At 43.0% G+C, this 21,582-nt stretch overlaps 1 protein-coding gene across 1 annotated transcript in view; it reads left to right on the forward strand.

Moving 5' to 3' along the window:
* LOC116131969 (protein RRP6-like 1) overlaps nt 1-21,582 on the forward strand; it is a 66,764-nt gene that overhangs the window by 315 nt on the left and 44,867 nt on the right. The gene's annotated exons all lie outside the window — the stretch shown is intronic.

Consider the following 21,582-nt stretch of genomic DNA (forward strand, 5'->3'; position numbering starts at 1 on the left):
TGATTAGGAGAGTAATTAGTGTCTGGACAGAAGAAGCTTTTGATGCCTACGATTGGCTTGTTAATGTAAACGAAGGCGTCTTGGACAATGCGTCTTTTGATGAATTTGAGAAAAGTCAGGGAGAGAGAGGAAATGAAGATGGGTTTCAGTTGGTTTATGGGGAAATGAAGATGGGTTTCAGTTGGTTTATTCGTTAGTATTTGCTTTGATTAGGAGAGTAATTTGTGTCTGGACAGAAGAAGCTTTTGAGGTCTAGGAAAAACATGTTCTTTTCAGTCTTCGAATTCTAATACCGAGTATCTTTATTCACTCTCAGAATCATTTATTCAAATAATTTTTGTGACCATAGAAAACTCTAGGTTTTGGCTTTATTGCGGGGATGTTATCCTGGATAATGCTAGGTAGTATGTAGATGCAAGTGATGTTGATTTGTAGTCGTATGATGATGTTTCTTGGATACAGCCTAGATCTTTTAAAGATGACTTGATATGTCTATATCGAATTCTCTTTGCCCTACTGGTTCAAGTCTATAACTCACTCCTTAAATGCTACCATTATGTGATTAATAGTTTTAAAATTTTCTCCCATTTTCTATTTGGTGGAAGGATGGTTAGATATTGATGCTTTTCTTTACTTTGGATTTTCATGGTATGTCATAGTTGTTCTCATTCTCATTCGACTATAACAAAGTTTAAAAAATTTCTCACGCTATCTGTATATGTATTTATTGTTTCATCCTTGCCAGAATATATGTATAATACTTTTGCTTATTTTTGTTCCTTTGTGGGTATAGGAGAGTCTCTCTGTTTTGGATTATGTGGATAAAGATATAGGGGATGTTGAACCTGTAAAACCCACATCACTGGAGGAAACACCATTCGAGCTTGTGGAAGAAGTTAAAGATTTGAAGGAGTTAGCTGCTAAATTGTGGAGTGTAAATGAGTTTGCGGTAAAGTCTGACTGCTGATTTATTTTTAATTGGTACATTGACGTGGGGTACTTAGCCAAAAAATTTACCATATTAGTTTCATCTTTGCAGCATCTTTAATTTCTACATTTCTAGAGAACTTTATTTGCAAAAAACTATTATACTTGGGGATATAGTGTAGTTAAGATCCCAATCCTTTAAGTGATATGGTAAACAATGAGGTGTTTAGCAAAATGCACCACCACACCCCCACCAACACCAAAAAAAAAAAAAAAAACACCCTTTGAGATCTACCTGTCAGGTTAATAATATAAACTGTCTACTTTTTCTTGGTGCTAGTTTTGTATGCGTAAGGAATTTGTCTAGTATCTTGACACGGGACTGCACACTTGACTACATCTTCATTTTTTTCTCTCTAGCATGAAATAAAGCTGGCATTAGGCCATTAGTTTTTACTTCGTGACAAAAGGAGATCCTTGAGCAAATATGAATTAAAAAAAAAAAAAAAAAAAAAAAAAAAAAAAAATATTGGTATTAGTTTCTCCTTAATGGCAAGAGGATATCCTTAAGCAAATATGGATGAAATAAACCCGGTATTAGTTTCTACTTCATGAGAAAGGGAGATCCTCAAGTAAATATGAAAATGTTGTAATATTTGTTTAACCTTTCTCTAGGTCGATTTGGAGCATAATCAATATCGATCTTTCCAAGGATTGACTTGCCTGATACAAATTTCTACCAGAACTGAAGATTTTGTCGTAGATATGTGAAAACTTCGCCTCCACGTGGGCCCATATCTTTGGGAAGTTTTCGAATACCCTACCCAGAAAAAGGATTTTCTCTTCAACCACACTACCTTTTGGCTTTATGACATATCTACTTTATTTAATGATAATAATTTAATGTAATTAGGTCATGCATGGAGCAGATCTGGATATTGTATGGCTTCAATGAGACTTTGGCATTAGGATTTTATTTTGAGTTAAATTGAATTTCTCATATTTGATTTTATTGGGAATTTTCGATTTAAGATATCACATATCGTCTTATTTGCAATTAATGATGCTCAAACTTGCTTGCTACTGAATTAGTTAGGCTGACGTTCTGTTTCATATTATGCTTTTGTATTTTCAATTCATTTGAATTTTTTTTTAGTCGAAGTTTGGCTTCAAAAAGCAGCATTATTAGTTTCTGACTCCAGTAAAAAAGAATATGTATGTAGCAAGTCGATTTTACTAAAGTAGTTTTCTTGTCAACTATGCATATTGATGTATTCGCAATACGTGGTCTGTTTTTTTCTTTTTCCCCTTTTGATGATGCTATTTGTTATGCTTCTGACCTTTTAAATTTTCCTTGCCTAATGTGTTCTTAGTTTATTTCAAGTATTACGATGCTGTTATTGTGATTTACGAGTGAAGTGATGGTGAAATTTCTCTTTGACTTTATGTCAGGCCTCAAGGATCTATTGGGAAAAAATAGTTTTGAGTATCTTCTACAGCACTTTTTTGGAGTTACATGTTTCAATTTTACTTTCAATCCTTCCTTTCTGCTAAGGTTGATCAGTCAACACATTGCAGATATCAGAATGCAGATTGAAGATTACGCCCCTTTCCCAATGAGATGCTCAGGTAAGTTTGGCCTTCTATTTCTCTTTTTTGTTTCTAACTTCTGCTTTTCTGATATTGATTTCTTGAAAATAAAGTGCAGATACTTCTGTTGCTAATGAATGTATCTGCATTTGCTAACATTGAAAAGTATTTTACATTTGGGGGTTGGCATATCTGAACAATTTGATTTTACTTGCGATGACAGATATGCCAGAGAAGATACGCACTATTTGTTGTATATATATGATATGATGAAAATCAGATTGTGCTTCATGTCTAAGGAGTCCGAAAGCTCCGATGCTTCATTGATAGAGGTATAATTCATGCAAACTGTGTGTTCTTTTATAAGTTCTTTATGGATCTCTTTGACAATGTAGAGCTTGTTGTGACCTTCATTTTGATCCTTGTTTCTGCCTGTGAATTATGCATCATTGGGTCTGAAGAGTAGAATGTCGATAATATAAGACATCTCTGTTTTTCAACCTTTTTTGAGTTAATAAAGTCTTTGTTTGACATTCCCTCATGTCTCATTGTCTTGGGTACGCTGCCTAGATTTTTGAAACTTCTTCCAACTTTTTCAATCATAAAACAACTTCTTCGTTGGGTTAGGTACTTGTGAAATTTTTAAGTTTGATTCATTTCCCTTCCAAGTAAAAGTATTGATTCATTTCCTTTCCAAGTAAAAGTATTGAGAAGCATGAATTGAATGCTCAGCAGCTTGCCATCGTTGCAATAAGTTGTTTGTTTTTTATTTACATTATCCATCTTTATATGCATGAGGATTGTAAGCCACAGGAAATGAACTCTATAACTAGGTTTCTTGAAATTGGTAAAAACTGCTCCAATTTTTCTTTAACTTAAATTGTATCTTTGTTATTTATAACACAACATTCGGTGAGTTTTAACCTGATTTGCATTTTTTTTTTTTTCTGGTGATAAAAGCCAAACAGATGCCTGTTACTCCTAGCAAGTTATGTCTATTAATGAAATCGAAACATCCATATATTGAGCATAACCTTGGCTCGGTTGTTGCTCAACTGTTGAAAGAGGGACAAATGGAAATCATAAGACTTGCATAAACTAGTTACATAACAGTAATATAGTTGGTTTTGAGCTGTTTCAGTGAACTATACCCTTGTCAGCCTTGATGCGTTTGATGTTAAAGTTAGGATGACAGAGAATGTTCAAGGCATCCAAAAAGTAAAAGGGGGAAATTGGGAGGGGAGGTGCTGGCCCTCGAAGTCTAGCTGGTTACTGTAATTTTGGTTCTTGTTTGTTTTCTTCTTGTTAATTTCGTTACTGAATTGTGTTGGTAACTTAGGTTGAGTTATCGGGTGTAGTAGCTGGAATTCTACCTAGTTATATATATAAAACAGTATTTGCTTGATTGTTCTTCATTCTCATATCTGCGTTTCTGCATTTGTGACTTGCGTGGATTATTGTGTGTTTGGGAGTTGGTTGTTGCTGGGTTCTGTTTAGGTACAACTGAAGGGGAGTGACTGGGTATGTATCGGTAATCAATGTAAATCTTGCAGCCAGTCATTTGTCTACCAAAAGAAAAAAAGAAATTAATTTACCCATACAATAAATTCCTTATCTTGATGAGCTTCATAAGAAGAAAGCTGAGCTTGAGTAAATTGTTTCGTGATGGCGAAAACTAGTTAAAAAAAAAAAATATATTGAGTGTACAAGCTCCTGTAACATGTAATTTATCATGTGGGATCTGTTTCGACCTCATGGAGGGAAGGGAGTGTACTTGTATAATTGTATAAATTTTGGAAATAGGATTTGAATGAAAGATGCTTTTACCGTCCAAACATACTATTAAATATAAATAAGAAATAAAAAGCACTAGACAGTACAAGGCATTAACAATTTACAACCTTAACTGAAGGGGATATGCCAGAACTGTATTTGTACAACCTTAACTGAAGGGGATATGCCAGAACTGTATTTGTCTCTCTACTTTGACAAAGAGGAGGTGGTGAATACTGATGATGCTTTCCCTCGAAAGCTCCGAGATACGAATTTTAGACTTCTTTTCATCACCAATTGTAACACTGCTGCCAAATTTCAAAGCATGCTAGCATTGAACGCATTGCCACCACCAACACTTTCCATTGTAAAATTTGTGCAAGTATCAGCAACTACTAAAACTTCAGATTCATCATTAAGTGCTAAATTTACTTATGAGGCCTACACAATCACTATTTATTTTTCTGTAAATAAATGAAAACAATGACAAAGAATTTAACAGCAAAAAGAGTTGGAACTTAGAAAGTATCACATTTATAGCTCAGAAAAACTACATCAAACATGATCACCAATTAATTACTAGGACTAACTTAGTCAGTGAGCAGTTACTAAACAAGCCCATTTAACATGTCATACCCTTTCAAACTGGTCGTATGCAAAAAATATCAATGCAAGACTCTTTCACAATATTATTGGAGAATAAAACTTAAAATTTCTGCTTGCCCAGCTCATGAAATCTCTTTTTGCCTGCTGTCTATATGAAAGGCCAAATATGTATATCACAATTTCCAACGTAAATTTGATTACAAGAGAGTAAACAAGCTGTCCAAAAAAGTTAGGATCCATCTAAAGGACCACAAAAGATCTATATACATAAACAACTCAAAATTCAATGCCAATAGCACAAAATACTTGGAAAAGCTTCGGAAACCGCAGCCGGCAGCCCACACATAAGCATGCAAACAAACTCTATTTAAACCCTTCATGACCAAAATGATTTTGAAATTGCTGAATGAACTTAAAATACAGGTGATCATTTTACAATTCAAAAACATAAAATTATTTGGAATGAAAGCACCAGCAATAACAGCTATAATTGATTTCTTTTTCATTTTTTTAAAGTTTAAACAATCAAATCCTTGGACACTTTTACAACAGTGAAAACCAAAAATTTCAACAATGTTTTGTGTCTGTTTCCTTGTCTTTCAGGTTTTCAAATAAATGAAAATACAATTATAAATAGTATCATAATATGCCAGAAATTTGTGAAACACACAGAAATCAGTTAACATCCATAGCCACATAATTCATACTTGAGTAATGAATCCAACAACTAGAAAATGGCAAGAAATTGTCCAGCGTTCTCTTGGGAAAAAACCGGAAGCAAAGCAAATAATTTTTCCCTCTTTGTGTGATTTAAATGGGTTCGCAAAATTAGTCCAATAATATAAATCAAACCACCAGCAAAATACAAGATCAATCAATCGTAAGCAAGATACGGATTTTACGTGGAAAACCCAAATGGGAAAAACCACGGGACCCTAGTCCAATTTCAACTTCCACTATAGTAAATAATGAGTACAACGATTTCTTCTATAGATAAAACAAGAGGCTACAACAATATCAACAATCATCATCCTAACAAGATAGATTTTAGTAGAAAACACTCAAATAGAGAAAATGGGAGTTGTCGGAAAAAACTGTTTTCATCACCTTCCCGTGCGTTGCATGTGTCTCTCCGACCCAAAGACCAACTCTTGTTTCTTCTTTTATTTACAATTCAAAAGAGGCAAATATGTGTCACATCTTAGCCCATTGTAACACACACACACACCCAAAAAAAAAAAAAAAAAAAAGTTTCTTTTTCACAAACCACGTATATAGAGGCCTTATTCCACAGATTGCATTGGAGTTCGACCAAATATTTCTCACAACTCTGAACATTCTATAATTTTCACAAATTACAACACATTGAGTTTTAAGTAAATTAATACGTACCACTCTTCTTGTGTAATTGTTGTATGATTTCATTTAGGCCATAATTCTCTTCCTCATACTCCATGTTATACCATACTTGCCGTAAACGTCTAAATATGGTTTGCTTAAAACTCCTCCAGAAAAAGTCTTCATCTTGGGGCATCTTTCCACATCTATTGTTGTCAAAGATGGGAATCTGAAGGTGTAGTTTCTAGAGCAGAAGCATGTGAAACTTTTTAAATCTTCAATCGACAATGACCACAAGTTGCTAAAAGCAATTTCGTTGTTCTCTACATCTCCCTCATTTGCAACAATTCCTGTCATCATTTCACATAATTTGTTTTGGTTACTTCAAACTTTTGGAAGTTGCGAATGAAATTAAGTTTTTCAATCCATCACAATGCCATACTCTCAAAGTTGTCAGGTTTTCAAAAGATCCTGAAGATGGCACTAGAGCAGTCAACTTGCAACATGTAAACACTTGTAGAATTTGTATTTGTGATAAAATCCTAGCATAACTGTCGTCCTTTCCACTTGAGAAAATCTCTGTAAGATTTCAATTGGAATATTTGTTCATTCGTCCTGAACTCAAGGGGTTTCAATTTCCCAGACATCGCTTGAAAACTGGTCAACCTGAAGATCAATCATGTAAAGCATGTTAAAATTAATGTTTCCCATAAACAATATCACACAATACTATGTATGTTTAGCAGGAAACATGGGAGTAATAATTTTATTTATGTCCATGGGCTTTTTGCACAATTAACCCTCTTGGCAAGCATGCAGGCGACTGCAGGGGTAAGCAGCTGAGGCTTTTGACATAAGCTTCTCATTGAATTAAACTTTATTAAGTACATTCATATTTATTACTAATTAAGTACTTTAATAAGTTTTCCCTTAATAACTAATTAAGGTTCCAGTTTAAATGTCATTTAATGAAATATTTACTCCATTTAATCCAATTAAATGTTTATCTTGTCCTTTTTAAACTTCTATCCTTTTTGTATTTCCTATTAAATGAAATTTCAAAACTCTAATATTTGTTTCTAGCTAAATGTTAATTAAATTTGTTATGAAAAACTTATTTTGCCAAGATTCAAAATTTCAAACGAAAAGCTGATTGTTTCTCAATAACTAAATTTTTCATTCATCTACTTTTTCGACATAATAATCGTAGTTGTTGCTATTGTATTATTAAATTTATATTTCATTAAAGATTGGAAATTACAATTCTTTTTCTATTCAGTGTTCTTAATTATTTTGCAGATAATCTTGAATGACTGTTGTAGATGTAAAAATCTACCTGTACGGAAAGGGGGGTCTGATCCCGTGAGGTTGAGGCCACTAGCGATCTGCTGTACCTGCACACATAGAGAAACACACGCGTGAAGCGAACGGGAAACATCAGGGTGGTGTTTGCCGTAGGCACTCCGACGCTCAAGTCAGCAAGGCTGAAAGGCTAATATAGTTAGGGCTAGGGAATAAAAGGTTACCGGAAGTCTAGTCGGGGACTGTGACTACGGCAGTGATGTGAAGCTCTCAAGTCAGAGCTCTCGGTGTGAAGGTTGAATGTGCCTTGTGAGAGGGCTGGCCTCTGCTTATATAGTCACTGTCTGGTCTCCCAATCCTGGTAGAAGTAGGATTCCTAGTATGACTCTAATGCAAACCCTAGAAGAATTAGGGCTGTAGTGAGCTGTCTTACCAGTGTCCGAATAGGAAGGTGATTCTGATTAGGAGAGTAAGTTCGAACAGGAAAGTGATCAGGAATGGGAAGTATTCTGAGGAGATCGTGGACTCTATACTTGCCCATGGACTTGGGAAATGGGCTGGGATTAGGAGGATGTGCCCACGTGGTCTGGGCCGGCTACACATTGTACTGAATGGGCCTAACCCGGTAGGGTCATATCAGGATTGGGCTTGGCTGCTTCTTCAGTGTCGCGCCCATTTACCTATTGGGGCCAAGGACGATTTTTGGCCCTAACAGTTTGCCCCCCACTCTCTGAGTTAAGAGTTTCCTGAGTCAGAGAGTAGGAAGCGACCGATGGGTGCTTGGTCATCCTTCTAGGATGACCGGTTGTTGGTGTAGCTGATCCTGCAGATGATTGTCTCGGGGTCGTTCGGTATCCATACATGACCCGAAGTAGGCATGATAGAATGGTATGAGGAGCCGAAGGGTAAGGGAACCAAGTTCCGGAGCTCATGGGATCGTTCGATACGTCTGACCGATTGGAGAGGGAAGATCATTCCACAGCCTAGATGCTCGCTCGGCATGCCGGGTGGAGCGAGGTAGGAAGTTCATTGATCTAAAATCACGCTCGGTCGGTATGTGTGGATAACCCAGTGGATGAGATACGAGAACCTTGACTATAGGTTTCTCGTTCGTCCGCAGCGGAAGGACGAACAGGCGAGACCTCTTTGTTCTGAAGGGGGCCGAAACGTGCCGTTCCAAGCTGATCGATCAGTCGGTCGGACCTTCTGGGCTAGAGAAGCATGGGACGTTGTGAGTGTTTCAAAGAGCTGAGTCGGTCAGGAGGAGCGGACGATCGAGTGGAACGGATACGCGAGCCTTGACCTTTAGCTGTTCGTTCGTCCGCTACGGAAGGATGAGAAGGCGAGGCCTCTTTTCTTTTCAATATAGTGAGTTCGGGCCGGGTCGTCCCAAGCTGATCGACCAGGTGGGAGCAGTATACTTGCTCGACCGCGAAGATAAGGCGAAGGAGTACAGCTCATACAGTTTTGCAGTCTCCTAGGTGCCACGGATGTTTACCACGCGTTCGGTGGGGATTGACTCCTCGTTTTCGAGGTGAGAAAACGAAAAGGCGTCCTGGCCATTGTGCAGTGGAAAGCCGCCACGTGTCCGTTTCTGTCAGGCCTCTTCTATAAAAACTGATGAATGGTCCGTTCATATTCCATTCGCGTTTTTTCTGCAATTTGGTCCTTTCTTTTTCTTTTCCAGTTTTCGTTTTCGTTCCAGTTTTCCTGAGCCGCGGTGGTTTCCTTCTTTAGTCTCTGGGACGGCTTTACGGTGAGTACTGTTCCCTTTCAGCTGTTTTGTTTATTCGTTTGGTTTTGGTTTTGTTTGCGGGAGAGACCGAGATATTTGAGTTTTTAGAGAAGAGAGAAAATTTTTGAAGTTTTTGGGAACTTTGAGGGGGATTTGAGGTGTTTTAGGCCACGTATTTTACCAGAAAAAAGGTGTGCATTTGGGATTTTCCGGTTGGTTTTTGGCTGTTTTGGACGAGATTCGTGAAGGCAAAGTCGGGTTTAGTTTGGACTCGTTCGGTCTGTCTTCCTGACCGAACAAGAAGCTGTCTTGACATTTTGGGGGGTTAGGTCCTCCAGTCTGTCCAACTGAGTGGAGGGGTGTGCGGAGTGGATTAAAGAGTCAGTCGGTCGTCCTGACGGAACGGGTGGTTGTGTTAGGATTAGTGTTCAAGCCGACCAGTCGGTCGCCAGGGGCGATCCAAGGGATACTTTGATAAGGGATCCGCCGGGTCGGTCACGTGGGGCGAGCCAAGAAGGTGAGAATTAGGAGCTGGGTCGCTCTATTGGGAGGGTCGACTAAGGTTTAGTTTGAGCTTCTTCGGGTCGGTAGGCTGGTACTGAGGGGCGAGTGGCAACTCTTTCTGATCTCGGTAGGTCGGTGTCTCGGGTCGAGTGGCTGATACTTAGCGTTTTTGGCAGCCAGGGGCGAGTTCTTTCGATCGGTCTGTTGGGTTGGGTGATTGAGCCAACATGTCGGATTCTAAATCGGCTGGTTTGAGCGGGATTGCGACAGACTCGGGGGATGAGTATGAGCGTGCCCCGACCATAGTGATGATGCCCGAGGGGGGTGTTCCTATGGGCGTGTCGAGTGGAGTTAGTATTGCTGCTCCAGGGTCGAGTGAAGCTGGGCCGAGTGGCTCGGGCAGGTATGGGAGGAGTGGGAAAGTCTCCGAAGGGGTTGATAGTCCATCTTCTTCTGGAAGTGGCTCTAAGGAAGAGCTGAGCCAGTAGGGCAGCGAGATTCTGATTAGAGACTATCCGCCGGTGCTGAAAGATAGTGATGTATGGCGCATCCGAACCTTGTATCACATCCCGAGCTCTGTTGATATTCGGATACCGCGGTCGTACGAGCGAGTTAATTGGGAGGCAAAGGGGTGGATCAATGTTTACGAGAAGTGGTTTCACGACGGATTGAGGTTGCCTGTGCCTCGCTTTGTCTGGGAGGTGCTGAACCACTTCATGATTGCCCCGTCTCAGCTTATGCCGAATGCTTGGAGACTGCTAATGGCTTTGGAGGACCTTTGCATTTGGAACCAAGTGAGGTTTAGGTTGCACGAGCTGCTGTATTCTTACTTCTTGAAGGAGAACAATAAAGAGAAGGGTCGTTACTTGTTGAACTTGAGGCATGATCGGTCTCACTTAGTGATCGACCTACGATCCAGTGATAAGAACTGGAAAGACCGCTTCTTCTTCTTGAGGGGTCAGGCCGTCTTCGGAGAGAGGGGCCCGGGCGAGATCCCGATCGGCTGGCGAGTTACTGATGAGAACTAAGTTATCTCTTTCATACTTTGATTACTAAATCTTGATTGTGTTTTTTGTTTGCAGAGCTTGATTTCAATCGGGCTAGTTAGAGTGGGGATGGCTTGGACATAGCGACCCAGAGGGTGTTAGCCATCCCATTAGAGTAGAGGGATTGGCGAGTGGTGCTAGCAGAGTCCAACTTGAGGACCAGCATTCTTTGGGCTGGGGTAGAGGCGATACAGAGAGGTACTCCCTTCCCCTCGCTGAAGCAGACTTGGGATGTGCTCCTGAGTCGATATTGCAACCATATCATTTTTGGTGAGTTCGAGCTGAACCCACTAACCATTGGAGAGTTTGCACTTGCAGAGTCACTGATGAAAGTTGACTGTCCCGAGCGCGAGCGAATCTATCACTCGATGCCGCAAGAAGAGAAGGAGGGAGTCGTCAGCTAGGGCGGACGTGAGGGTCGAGGACGTATTGGCGACACTGCCGAGCCAATAGCCTTCCGCAGGAGTCGGGTCGTCCCTGGCTGCCATTGTGGATAAGGAGGCCGGGACCATTACTATCATGATTCCGGCTACTACATCGACTTATTCTGATGCGACGTCTATGAGTAAGCTGGCCGACTCTTTCTTGTTCCCGGCGGACGAGGCGCACCTGAACCAGATGGGTGCGGTCGCTGGCACCGACTGGGGTGTATCCCGCACCGTTCAGGTATGGCAGTACTCGTTCATTTTCCTATTTTTGACTTTGTTCTCATTGCTGAGTTTTGTTGTGCAGGTACTCACTAGCAGTCTTCATCTGAGGAAGTCTGTCGTGGTGCAAGAGAAGCGGATACAAGATGTATCCAAGGCCAACACTGGTTTACGCCAGAGGGAGGCTGCGTCCCGGAAGGCTGAGCAGGAGAGTCAGCAGCGCCTTAAGGATAATGAGGCCGAGGTCGCGAGGTTACGACGCGAGTTGACCGAGAAGACCGCAGAGATCGAGTCCCTCAGGGAGCAGTGTATCTCCATTGTTGATGACACTATCATTAAGGCCTGGGGCGAGCTCATGCTGGAGTTCAAGGAAGGGCGGACCTCTCATTGGGATCCGGATGAAGACATTCTGCTCATGCAGGAGTTGTTGGAAGAAGGAACTGGTCATCCGGGGGGGGAGGGGGGCAGGGCGAGGAGCATGCGCCTGACTTTAGTCAGTCGAGGCAGTCAGGTGTTGGAGACGTGAGCGACCAGGCTACGGGGCCGAGCACTAGCGGTGCGGACATGGCGACTGATTTGGTGATGGAAGATGAGGCTCATGCTGAGGGTGCTTAGCGCTTTTATTTTTGTATTTTAGGACCTGCAACGCCCTTTTGTCTGGCGTCTGTGCCATTTTTTGTATTCTGAACTGGGGCGTTTGATGCCATATATACCACCTTTGACTGCTCTGATTTCTAGCGTTGTCTCCTTGGATGAATGGACTGTTCTTTTATTTCTCTTGTATGTGTGTTATGTTTGTGTATGTTACCTCCGCGTGGCCCAATGGGTAAGGCATGTAGGCCTTATGTTGGGCTGGGTCGGTGCTTTGCTTATCAATGGTGTAGGAATCATTCATTCGATCTTGCCGACTGAGTGTGTAATCCCCTAGATAGATGACGTTGCATCTTCAGTTCAGTTCTTAGGTTGAATGGGCCGGTCCTAAGGTGCCAAGTCTTGGATCGGGCAGGCCGATCCAAAGGTGTCATTATGACTCGAGCGGGGTTGATTCGAAGGTGATTAATTCATCGACCGGGGTCGATTTGAGAGGTGTCCATATGTATCGGATAGGGCTGATTTGAAGGTGTCCGTACATTTATCGGCAAGGCCGATTTGAAGGTGTCCGTACGTTCATCAGGCAGGGCCGATTTGAAGGTGTTCGTACGTTCATTGGGCAGGGCCGATTTGAAGGTGTCTGTACGTTTATTGGCAGGGCCGATTTGAAGGTGTCCGTGCGTTTATCGGGCAGAGTCGATTTGAAGGTGTTCGTACATTTATCGGGTAAGGCCGATTTGAAGGTGTCTGTACGTTCATCGGGCAGGACCGATTTGAAGGTGTTCGTGCATTCATCGACAGGGTCAATTTGAAGGTGTCCGTACGTTCATCGGGCAGGGCCGATTTGAAGGTGTCCATACGTTCATCGGCAGGGTTGATTTGAGGATGTCCGTACGTTCATCGGGCAGGGCCGATTTGAAGGTGTCCGTACGTTTAAGATGAGAACTTCTGAATAATACTTCATTAAATATCTGGCCATGAGGCCGACTGTCTAAGAGGAGGTGGATAGGCCCACTCATCCTTTTTTTTTTTTTTTTAACAATGAAAACAAATGAAAACAAATCCTCAAAAAATACAAGGTTCACCTAGGAGTGGTAGCATTTGAGGTGAGTAGCATTCCAACTGTTGTTGATGTCTTTGCTCTCGGGGGTCTGGAGTTTGTAGGCGCCCTTCCCTGCTTCTTTGATTATCTTGTAGGGGCCTTCCCAGATGGGGCCGAGTTTGCCTGAGTTAATTTCCTTGGTATTTTGGAAGACCATATGAAGGACCCAGTCGCCTATCTTGAAAGTGCAGATCCTCACGCTACGGTTATAATGTCAGGCTGTCTGTTGCTAGTAGACTACGTTGCGGATGCTCGCCTGTTCCCACAGCTCGTCCACAGTGTCTAGGTTCTGGCAAAGATTTTGACTGTTTGATTTCTCGTCTGCTCATTGGAGCCTGGTGGACGAAACTGATACTTTGGCTGGAATGACTGCTTCGGAACCGTATGTGAGGGAGAAAGGGGTTTCACCAGTTGATGATCGAGCCGTGGTTCGGTATAACCAGAGGATTCCGGGTAGCTCGTCTGCCCATGCGCACTTAGCTTTCTGTAATCGCTTCTTCAATATCTGCATGATTGTCTTGTTTAATGACTTGGCCTGGCCATTAGAGTGGGGGTTGCGGGGTGTTGAGAAGCTCAACTTTATTCCCCACATATCACAGAAATCCTTGAAGCCTGAACTAATGAACTATGACCCATTGTCGGTGACAATCTCCTTTGGTATTCCGAACCTGCAGATCACATTCTTCCAGATGAAAGCTTTTACCTCTCGGTCTCTGACTTGAGCAAAGGCTTCGGCTTCGATCCACTTGGTGAAGTAGTCTGTCACAGCCAACATGAAGACTCGTTGCCCCGGTGCAGTAGGTAGCTTTCCCACGATGTCCATTCCCCACTTTATGAATGGCCACGGTGTGAGAATGGAATGGAGTCGTTTTGGTGGGAGGTGTGAGACGTGAGCAAACCTCTGACAGCGGTCACATTTCTTTGCATAAGCGATCGAATCGGTGTGTATGGTCGGCCAGTAGTACCCCGCGATGATCACCCGGTGTGCTAGACTGCGCCCCCCCGTGTGGTTGCCACATTCGCCTTCGTGGAGTTCAGCTAGAACACTTTGGGCTTCTTCTGGGCTTATGCATTTCAGATAAGGGCCCGAGAATGACTTTCTGAGGAGTTGGCCCTCATGTATGGTGAATCTGGCGGCTCTTGCTTTCAGTCGGCGGGCTTCGTTCTTATCAGCCGGGAGCTCATCGTCTTCCAGGTATCTTATTATTGGGGTCATCCAGTTGTCGGCTTGTTCAACGCCCATGGCCTCTACGGGAGACTTGTTCGGTGGTGGTACCTTCCAGTTGGCTGGCCACTGCATGAATAAGAGGGGAATGGATGACTGGGAGGAACATGGGAGTGCTGAGCCAAGGTTGGCGAGGGCATTGGCATGGTTGTTCTCAGCTCTGGGGATCTGTACTATTGAGAACTCTTCGAATTCGGCCTGCAGCTCTTTAACCATGCTCAAATAGGATGTCATTTTTGAATCACGTGCTTGATACGTACCTTGTAGTTGATTGACCACGAGTTGGGAGTCCGACTTCACTTCTAGTCTCTTGGCGCCAATTTCTCTGGCCAAGGAAAGTCCAGCTAGGAGGGCTTCATATTCAACCTCGTTATTCGTGCACTTGAACCCACACCAGATTGCTTGCTGGATGATGTCTCTCTCTAGTGCGATCAGTACTATTCCGAGTCCGCTTCCATTAACATTACTCGATCCGTCTACTAGGAGAGTCCACTTTGAGGGTGGTGCGTCGTTCATGCATAGTAATTCTCTTTCGGCCTGGGTGGTGGTGCTTGGTGTGAAGTCTGCCAGTGCCTGGGACTTGACGGCGGTACAGGATTGGTAGGCTATATCGAACTCACTAAGTTCTACTGTCCATTGCATGAGTCGGCCTGATAGTTCTGGTTTGTGTAGTATCTTCTTGAGTGGGAAGGAGGTGATTACAACAATGGGGTGGCACTGGAAGTATGGCCTGAGCTTTCTGGATGATGGACGAGGGCGAGGGCGAGGGCGAGGGCGAGGGCCAGTTTCTTCAGTTGACTGTATCGCGTTTCTGCGTCGAGGAGCGACTTGCTCACATAGTAGACTGGTAATTGCTTTGATTCTTCTTCTCGAACTAGCACTGCCGAGATGGCTGTCTCTGAGACCGCTAGGTAAGAGTAGAGCTTCTCCCCGTCCACAGGTTTGGAAAGAAGTGGGGGTGTGGTCAGATACCTCTTAAGCTATTGTAAGGCTTCTTAGCAGAAAAGGTTCCAGTCAAACTTCTTGGACTTCTTGAGGGCATGGAAGAATAGGTGGCATTTATCAGCTGATCTGGAGATGAAACGGCTCAAGGCGGCCACTCGTCCTGCAAGGCGCTGGACATCTCTGATGCAAGTCGGGGATGGTATGTTGAGGACTGCTCTGATCTGGTCAGAGTTTGCTTCTATCCCTCGCTGAGTAACCATATAGCCCAAGAATTTACCTGATGAGATGCCGAATGAGCACTTGTCTGGGTTCAGCTTTATGTTGTACTTCTGGAGAACGGCGAATGCCTGGCTAAGGTGGTCAAGGTGTTGTTCGGCGATCAAGGACTTGACGAGCATGTCATCGATGTACACCTCCATGGTCTTCCCTAAGTGGTCAGAGAACATTTTGTTGACCAGACGTTAGTAGGTGGCCCCGGCGTTCTTCAGTCCAAATGGCATCACTTTGTAACAGTAGGTTCTCCTCTCTATGATGAAGGTTGTCTTCTCCTGGTCGTCCGGATGCATCAGAATCTGGTTGTATCCCGAGAAGGCATCCATGAAACTGAGGAGTTCGTGCCCTACGGTCGCATCTACCATCATGTCGATATGTGGGAGTGGGAAAGAATCCTTGGGGCAGGCTTTGTTCAAGTCAGTGAAGTCGATGCAGACTCTCCACTTCCTGTTCTTTTTCTTTACGACTACAACGTTTTCCAGCCATTCGGGGTAGTGGACCTCTCTGATCATGCCGTTGCTTAGGAGCTTTTTAATCTTTTCATTGACGATCCAGTTTCACTCAGGTGCGAATTTCCTCCTTCTCTGCTTGACTGGTGGGTGATCTGGATCTGCCTTGAGCTGGTGGACCATTGCGTTTGGATTGATTTCGGTCATGTCGGCGTGGGACTAGGCGAAGCAGTCTTCGTTCCGTTTGAGAAATTCTATCAACTTCTCTCTTGTCTCAGGTTCAAGGCGGGAGCCTATGTGTGTCTTTCTCTCCGGGTCGTCCGGATGTATCTGCACTTCATCCAACTCCTCAATAGTCGGTTGGTCAGGCTCGGTTCGAGGGGTTGGATGAGACTGTAATTGCTATGAAGAGTTTCCCTTGCCTTTGAAGGCGTTCTTGTAGCAGTCCTTGCAAGCTTTAGGGTCGCCCTTGATCTCCCGTACTCCCCACTTGGTTGGAAACCTGATCGTCTGGTGGAAGGTAGATGGGACTGCCCGTATGTCATGGATCCAGGGGCAGCCTAAAATGACGTTGTAGGGAGATGGGCAGTCGATCACCAGGAAGACGGTCTGTTTGTTCACTCCGCCGGCATAGATAGGAAGGATGATCTCCCCGATAGTGTATTTCTACTCCGAGCTGAATCCAACTAGCAGTGTCGGTCATTTGTTGATATTTGCTTCTTCCAGCCCCATTGCTTTTACTGCTTCTAGGAATATGATATTTGCTGAAGAACCTCTATCTACGAACACCCTTTTCACTAGGATGTTGGCTATTTGCAGGGAGAGGACTAAAGCATCGTGGTGAGGAGCGGCCAGGGTGACCGGTTCGTCATCCTCGAACTGAATTACTTGATAAGAGTATGACCTCGAGACCGGATGGATGGACTAGACTTCATGGTAGTGGTTGGTTCTAGCATACCGCTTCGCCGATGAGTAACTTACCCCACTGATTTCTGATCCTCCAGAGATTAGCGAGCAAAAACCCTTCGGTGTGGGTTCTCGCGGAGGGGGCGACTGTTGTTTGGAGCTCTTCTGGCTAATGGTGTTCTTTTCCTTGTTAGTGAGTAGATCACGGAGATGTCCCTTCTTCAGAAGTGCGGCTACCTCGAGCCACAAGGTGATACAGTCTGCAGTGTTGTGTCCGTGGTCGTTGTGGAACTCGCACCACTTGGTTGTGTCTCTCCTCGCCTTGGGATTGAGCTTACCAGGCCACTTGACTGCGGATCCCATTCCTTTCATTATCGCTACGACCTGGGTTGGTTCGACATTGAGGTTATACTCTGGTATTTTGTGCTGGTTCGATTCGAAATGCCTGTTATCATTTCTCGCGGGTTGGCGATCATAAGGTCTTCTGGTTCTACCCATATTGCGTGCTGGAGGTTGGTAGCGGTGTTCTACAGGTCTAGGCTCTGGCTTCTGTCGCTCCGCCTTGGTTCATATCTGGAATGGGTAGCTCGGTTCATCTCATCTTCCTCCCACCTTATCTGGATAACGGCTCGGGCCAGAGCGTCTTCCATTGTGGTGCAGCCTAGCTTTGTAAGTTCTTTGTATAGTTCTCTATCCGGTAGGAGGCCTTTTCTGAAAGCGTCCACAGCAGTCTCGGGGTTACATGAGGGAATAGAGATCTTCTCTTTGTTGAATCTGCTAACATACTCTTTTAATGGCTCTCCCCTTCGTTGGTATACTCGGTACAAGTCGGCCAACAACTTCTCTAGTTTCTTGCTGCTGGCGAACTGTTCCACAAAGGTGTCAGTAAGCTGAGTGAATGAATTGATGGATCCGTTCGGGAGGTTCGTGTACCATTGGAGTGCCGGGCCGGACAAACTAGAACCGAAACTTTTGCACATGCAGGCTTCTCTAAGCGGTCGGGGTATGGAGACAGTGAACATCCGCTACTTGTATGAGGCTATATGGTCATCCTGGTCGGTGGTACCGTCATATGGTTTCATGTTGGGGATGGTGAATTTCTGGGGCATGTCGGCCAGGGCGATCTCATCCACAAAGGGTGAATCGGCGTAGCAATTTGGTCTGCTTTTCTTGGTTGGGATTGGCATTCCTGGGATGCGTCTCATTACTGCCTCAACGTCGGCCAGCCTCTTGGCCAGTAATTGTTCCACAGGGGAAAGGGATACCATCGAGTCATCCCGTCTTACCGGGTCTGGTACATTTTGTTAGGTCATCCCTCGGGGGGTAGTTTAATAAATCATTCCGTCGTGCGCTCCTTGGTAGCATGTGTCTTCGTTCATCCCTTCTGGTTGGATGACTCCCATTGTCACTGTTCTATTATTCTTCCCTACATGAATGGTCAGGGGAGTTGTCTGGTAGTCGTTCGGTCCGTCAGGATGGATGGGCTCAAGTGCTGGAGTTGGTTTGGTTTGGCCGTTCAACCCGCGAGGGTGAGCCGAGCCGGATAGGGTTTGTTTTTGGGTTGACTGGAGGTGAAGTGGGATGGTGGGGATGGGTTGATCCTGCAGGCTCTCTATTGCTGGATCGTTTTGATCATGAGGTTGGGATGGGTCGATTGGACCGCGCGCTGTTGGCATATCTTTATCTCCGTTAGTCAGAAAGGAGTAGTCGAGCTCCAGTGCGTTTAACTGACGCAGCCCTTTACCAGAATCCGAGGGTCGATGCTCTGGTGTGGAGAGAGGTTGCATGGATGGGATAGTGGTGCGGAACCGATTGGGGGGTGCTTGGTTGGGCAGAAACTCGAGGTCGTAGAATCGACTTACTTTCTCCTTTAGCGACTGGTTCTCGACCCTGATGGATGTGTTTTCGGCTTCCAGCGCGGCCACCTTGTCCAAGTTTTGTTGCATGAGAGCGGTCAAAGCCTCCAGTCTGGCCTCGAGGCCTGAGTTAACATCGTCGGGATTGTCAGCCATGGAATATTCCTCCACGTAGCAAGATTCGTCAAGCCGAATGATTGCTAGAGGCCCCACGGTGGGCGCCAAACTGTAGATGTAAAAATCTACCTGTACGGAAAGAGGGGTCTGATCCCGTGAGGTTGAGGCCACTAGCGATCTGCTGTACTTGTACACGTAGAGAAACACACGCGTGAAGCGAATGGGAAACACCAGGGTGGTGTTTGCCGTAGGCACTCCGACGCTCAAGTCAGTAAGGCTGAAAGGCTAATATAGTGAGGGCTAGGGAATAAAAGGTTACCGGAAGTCTAGTCGGGGACTGTGACTACGGCAGTGATTTGAAGCTCTCAAGTCAGAGCTCTTGGTGTGAAGGTTGAATGTGCCTTGTGAGAGGGTTGGCCTCTGCTTATATAGTCACTGTCTGGTCTCTCAATCCTGGTAGAAGTAGGAGTCCTATTATGACTCTAATGCAAACCCTAGAAGAATTAGGGCCGTAGTGAGCTGTCTTACCAGTGTCCGAATAGGAAGGTGATTCTGATTAGGAGAGTAAGTTCGAACAGGAAAGTGATCAGGAATGGAAAGTATTCTGAGGAGATCGTGGGCTCTATACTCGCCCATGGACTTAGGAAATGGGCTGGGATTAGGAGGCTGTGCCCACGTGGTCTGGGCCGGCTACACATTGTACCGAATGGGCCTAACCCGGTAGGGTCATATCAGGATTGGGCTTGGCTGCTTCTTCAGTGTCGGGCCCATTTACCTATTGGGGCCAAGGACGATTTTTGGCCCTAACAACTATTGGGCATTTTTAGGTAGCGAAAGCCCAATGTATTCATTTTTTTATGCAATGTGTATGCATATATGGAAACTCGAATTTGACTTTTTTTATTTAAATTTTTTTCTTAAATAGAAAATTTCCGATTTGAATTTCGCCTGAGGGATTTCTATGAGCCAACTCAATTATATATCTTGCAACAACAATTACATGAAAAACCAAAAAAGAAAAAAGAAAATAAATGAATGAGGACGTACCACGTTTTTGTTTAATTGTTGTATGATTGTATTAAGCTCACCCTCCGAACAACTTTCAATATTCAAGCACTTGTATTCCCATACCTTTTGTAATCTTGGTGTGCTTAAGACTCCTTCACAAAAAGTCTTCATATAGGGGCAATCTTCCACAATAAACTCTTCCAAAGTTGGGAATTCGAAAGTGTATTTCCCAGTGCAAAAGCATGCGAGACTTTGTAAATTTGTAAGTGACAACCACTTCAATTTGGTGAAAATAATTTCATCTTCCGCTCCATCTTGATCATTTTCTACTATTTCGATCAGCATATGGCATCCTCGTATTTCCATTTCTGTCAATTGCACCAGACTTTTTGCTATTGAAGATTTTATTAAATTTACCATTCCACCACAATCCGATACAGTAAGAACTTTAAGATTTGGGAAAGATGCTGATGATGGTCCTACATTGATCAATTTCCAACACCAGTAAACTTCAAGAACTTCAAGATTTTGAAGAATAGAAGCGATTTTGGAGTCTTGTTTCCATAGGTACTCCAATTCATCACAACTATTCAGCTCTAAACCTTTTATGTAAGTGGGCAACCTGATAGTTTTCTCATCCTCTCCACATAAGAATATCTCTTTGCTTTGAATCTTATATAGTTTGAGCTTTTTCAGATTCTTAAATCTCTGAAGGATTCCAACTGGTACATTTGCTGATTTATTCAATGGGAATGTGATCTCAAGACGTTGAAGTTTACAAAAGAAGTTTTCTGAAAATGGGCTCTGCCATGTCATCACATTGTCTATTTCGCTCACTCTCAATTCCTCCAAATTTGGATTGATCTACAAATTAATCAGATAAAATCAAGTTGGGATTAAAATAGCTTTTAACGATTTCACCCAACATCCAATAATTTTTTTCTATTTTAAAAAATGTAGGACAAAAAAAAGTTGAATTGATGGGTCAAGAAACAAAGGCCGAAGACAAACTAATGTATAAATTTTTTGTATAATTTATAATTTTTCAAGTAACTTTAACATTGGATCCAAAAACTCTACTTTTTTAAAACAATTGATCAAGTATTGATCAAGTATAATTTATGATTTTTTTTCGCATACCTAATTTTTGAAAATAAAAATTTATATTTGAATTACATATTAAATATTGGTTTCTTATTTTCTTTTTCTTATTTAACTATGACAACAATTTTTTCAATGCAACCTATCTCATTAATTAACTCTGAAGAAGTTCCAATTTAATTTTCAAAGAAAAAAGAGATATTAATTAGTCATATAATCAAAGAGATCTAATTTATGTATTATAATAACGTTTTCAATTTTCTAGTTCATTAAAGAAAGTACAAAGAAACTCATACATTTTCCACTAACAAAAGAGAGTGGGCTTCTTCACTGTCCTCATGGAAGTTTAGATGTTCTGAAGTGAAAGTCTTCACTTTTTCACAATTATACACATTCAAAATTTATTAGAACCGGCCACTCCGATGTATGTTTTCCAGGATAGAAAAATGTAAGTTCTGGTAAGTGTCCAAGTTTTAAAACAATTACTCGTGGAAAGACAAAAGTAGAAGTTGTTTCTACTTCTTCCATTCTAACAATCTCC

Source organism: Pistacia vera, unplaced genomic scaffold (genome assembly GCF_008641045.1).
Source record: "Pistacia vera cultivar Batoury unplaced genomic scaffold, PisVer_v2 Contig1070, whole genome shotgun sequence".
In the NCBI taxonomy this organism is placed as follows: Eukaryota; Viridiplantae; Streptophyta; class Magnoliopsida; order Sapindales; family Anacardiaceae; genus Pistacia; species Pistacia vera.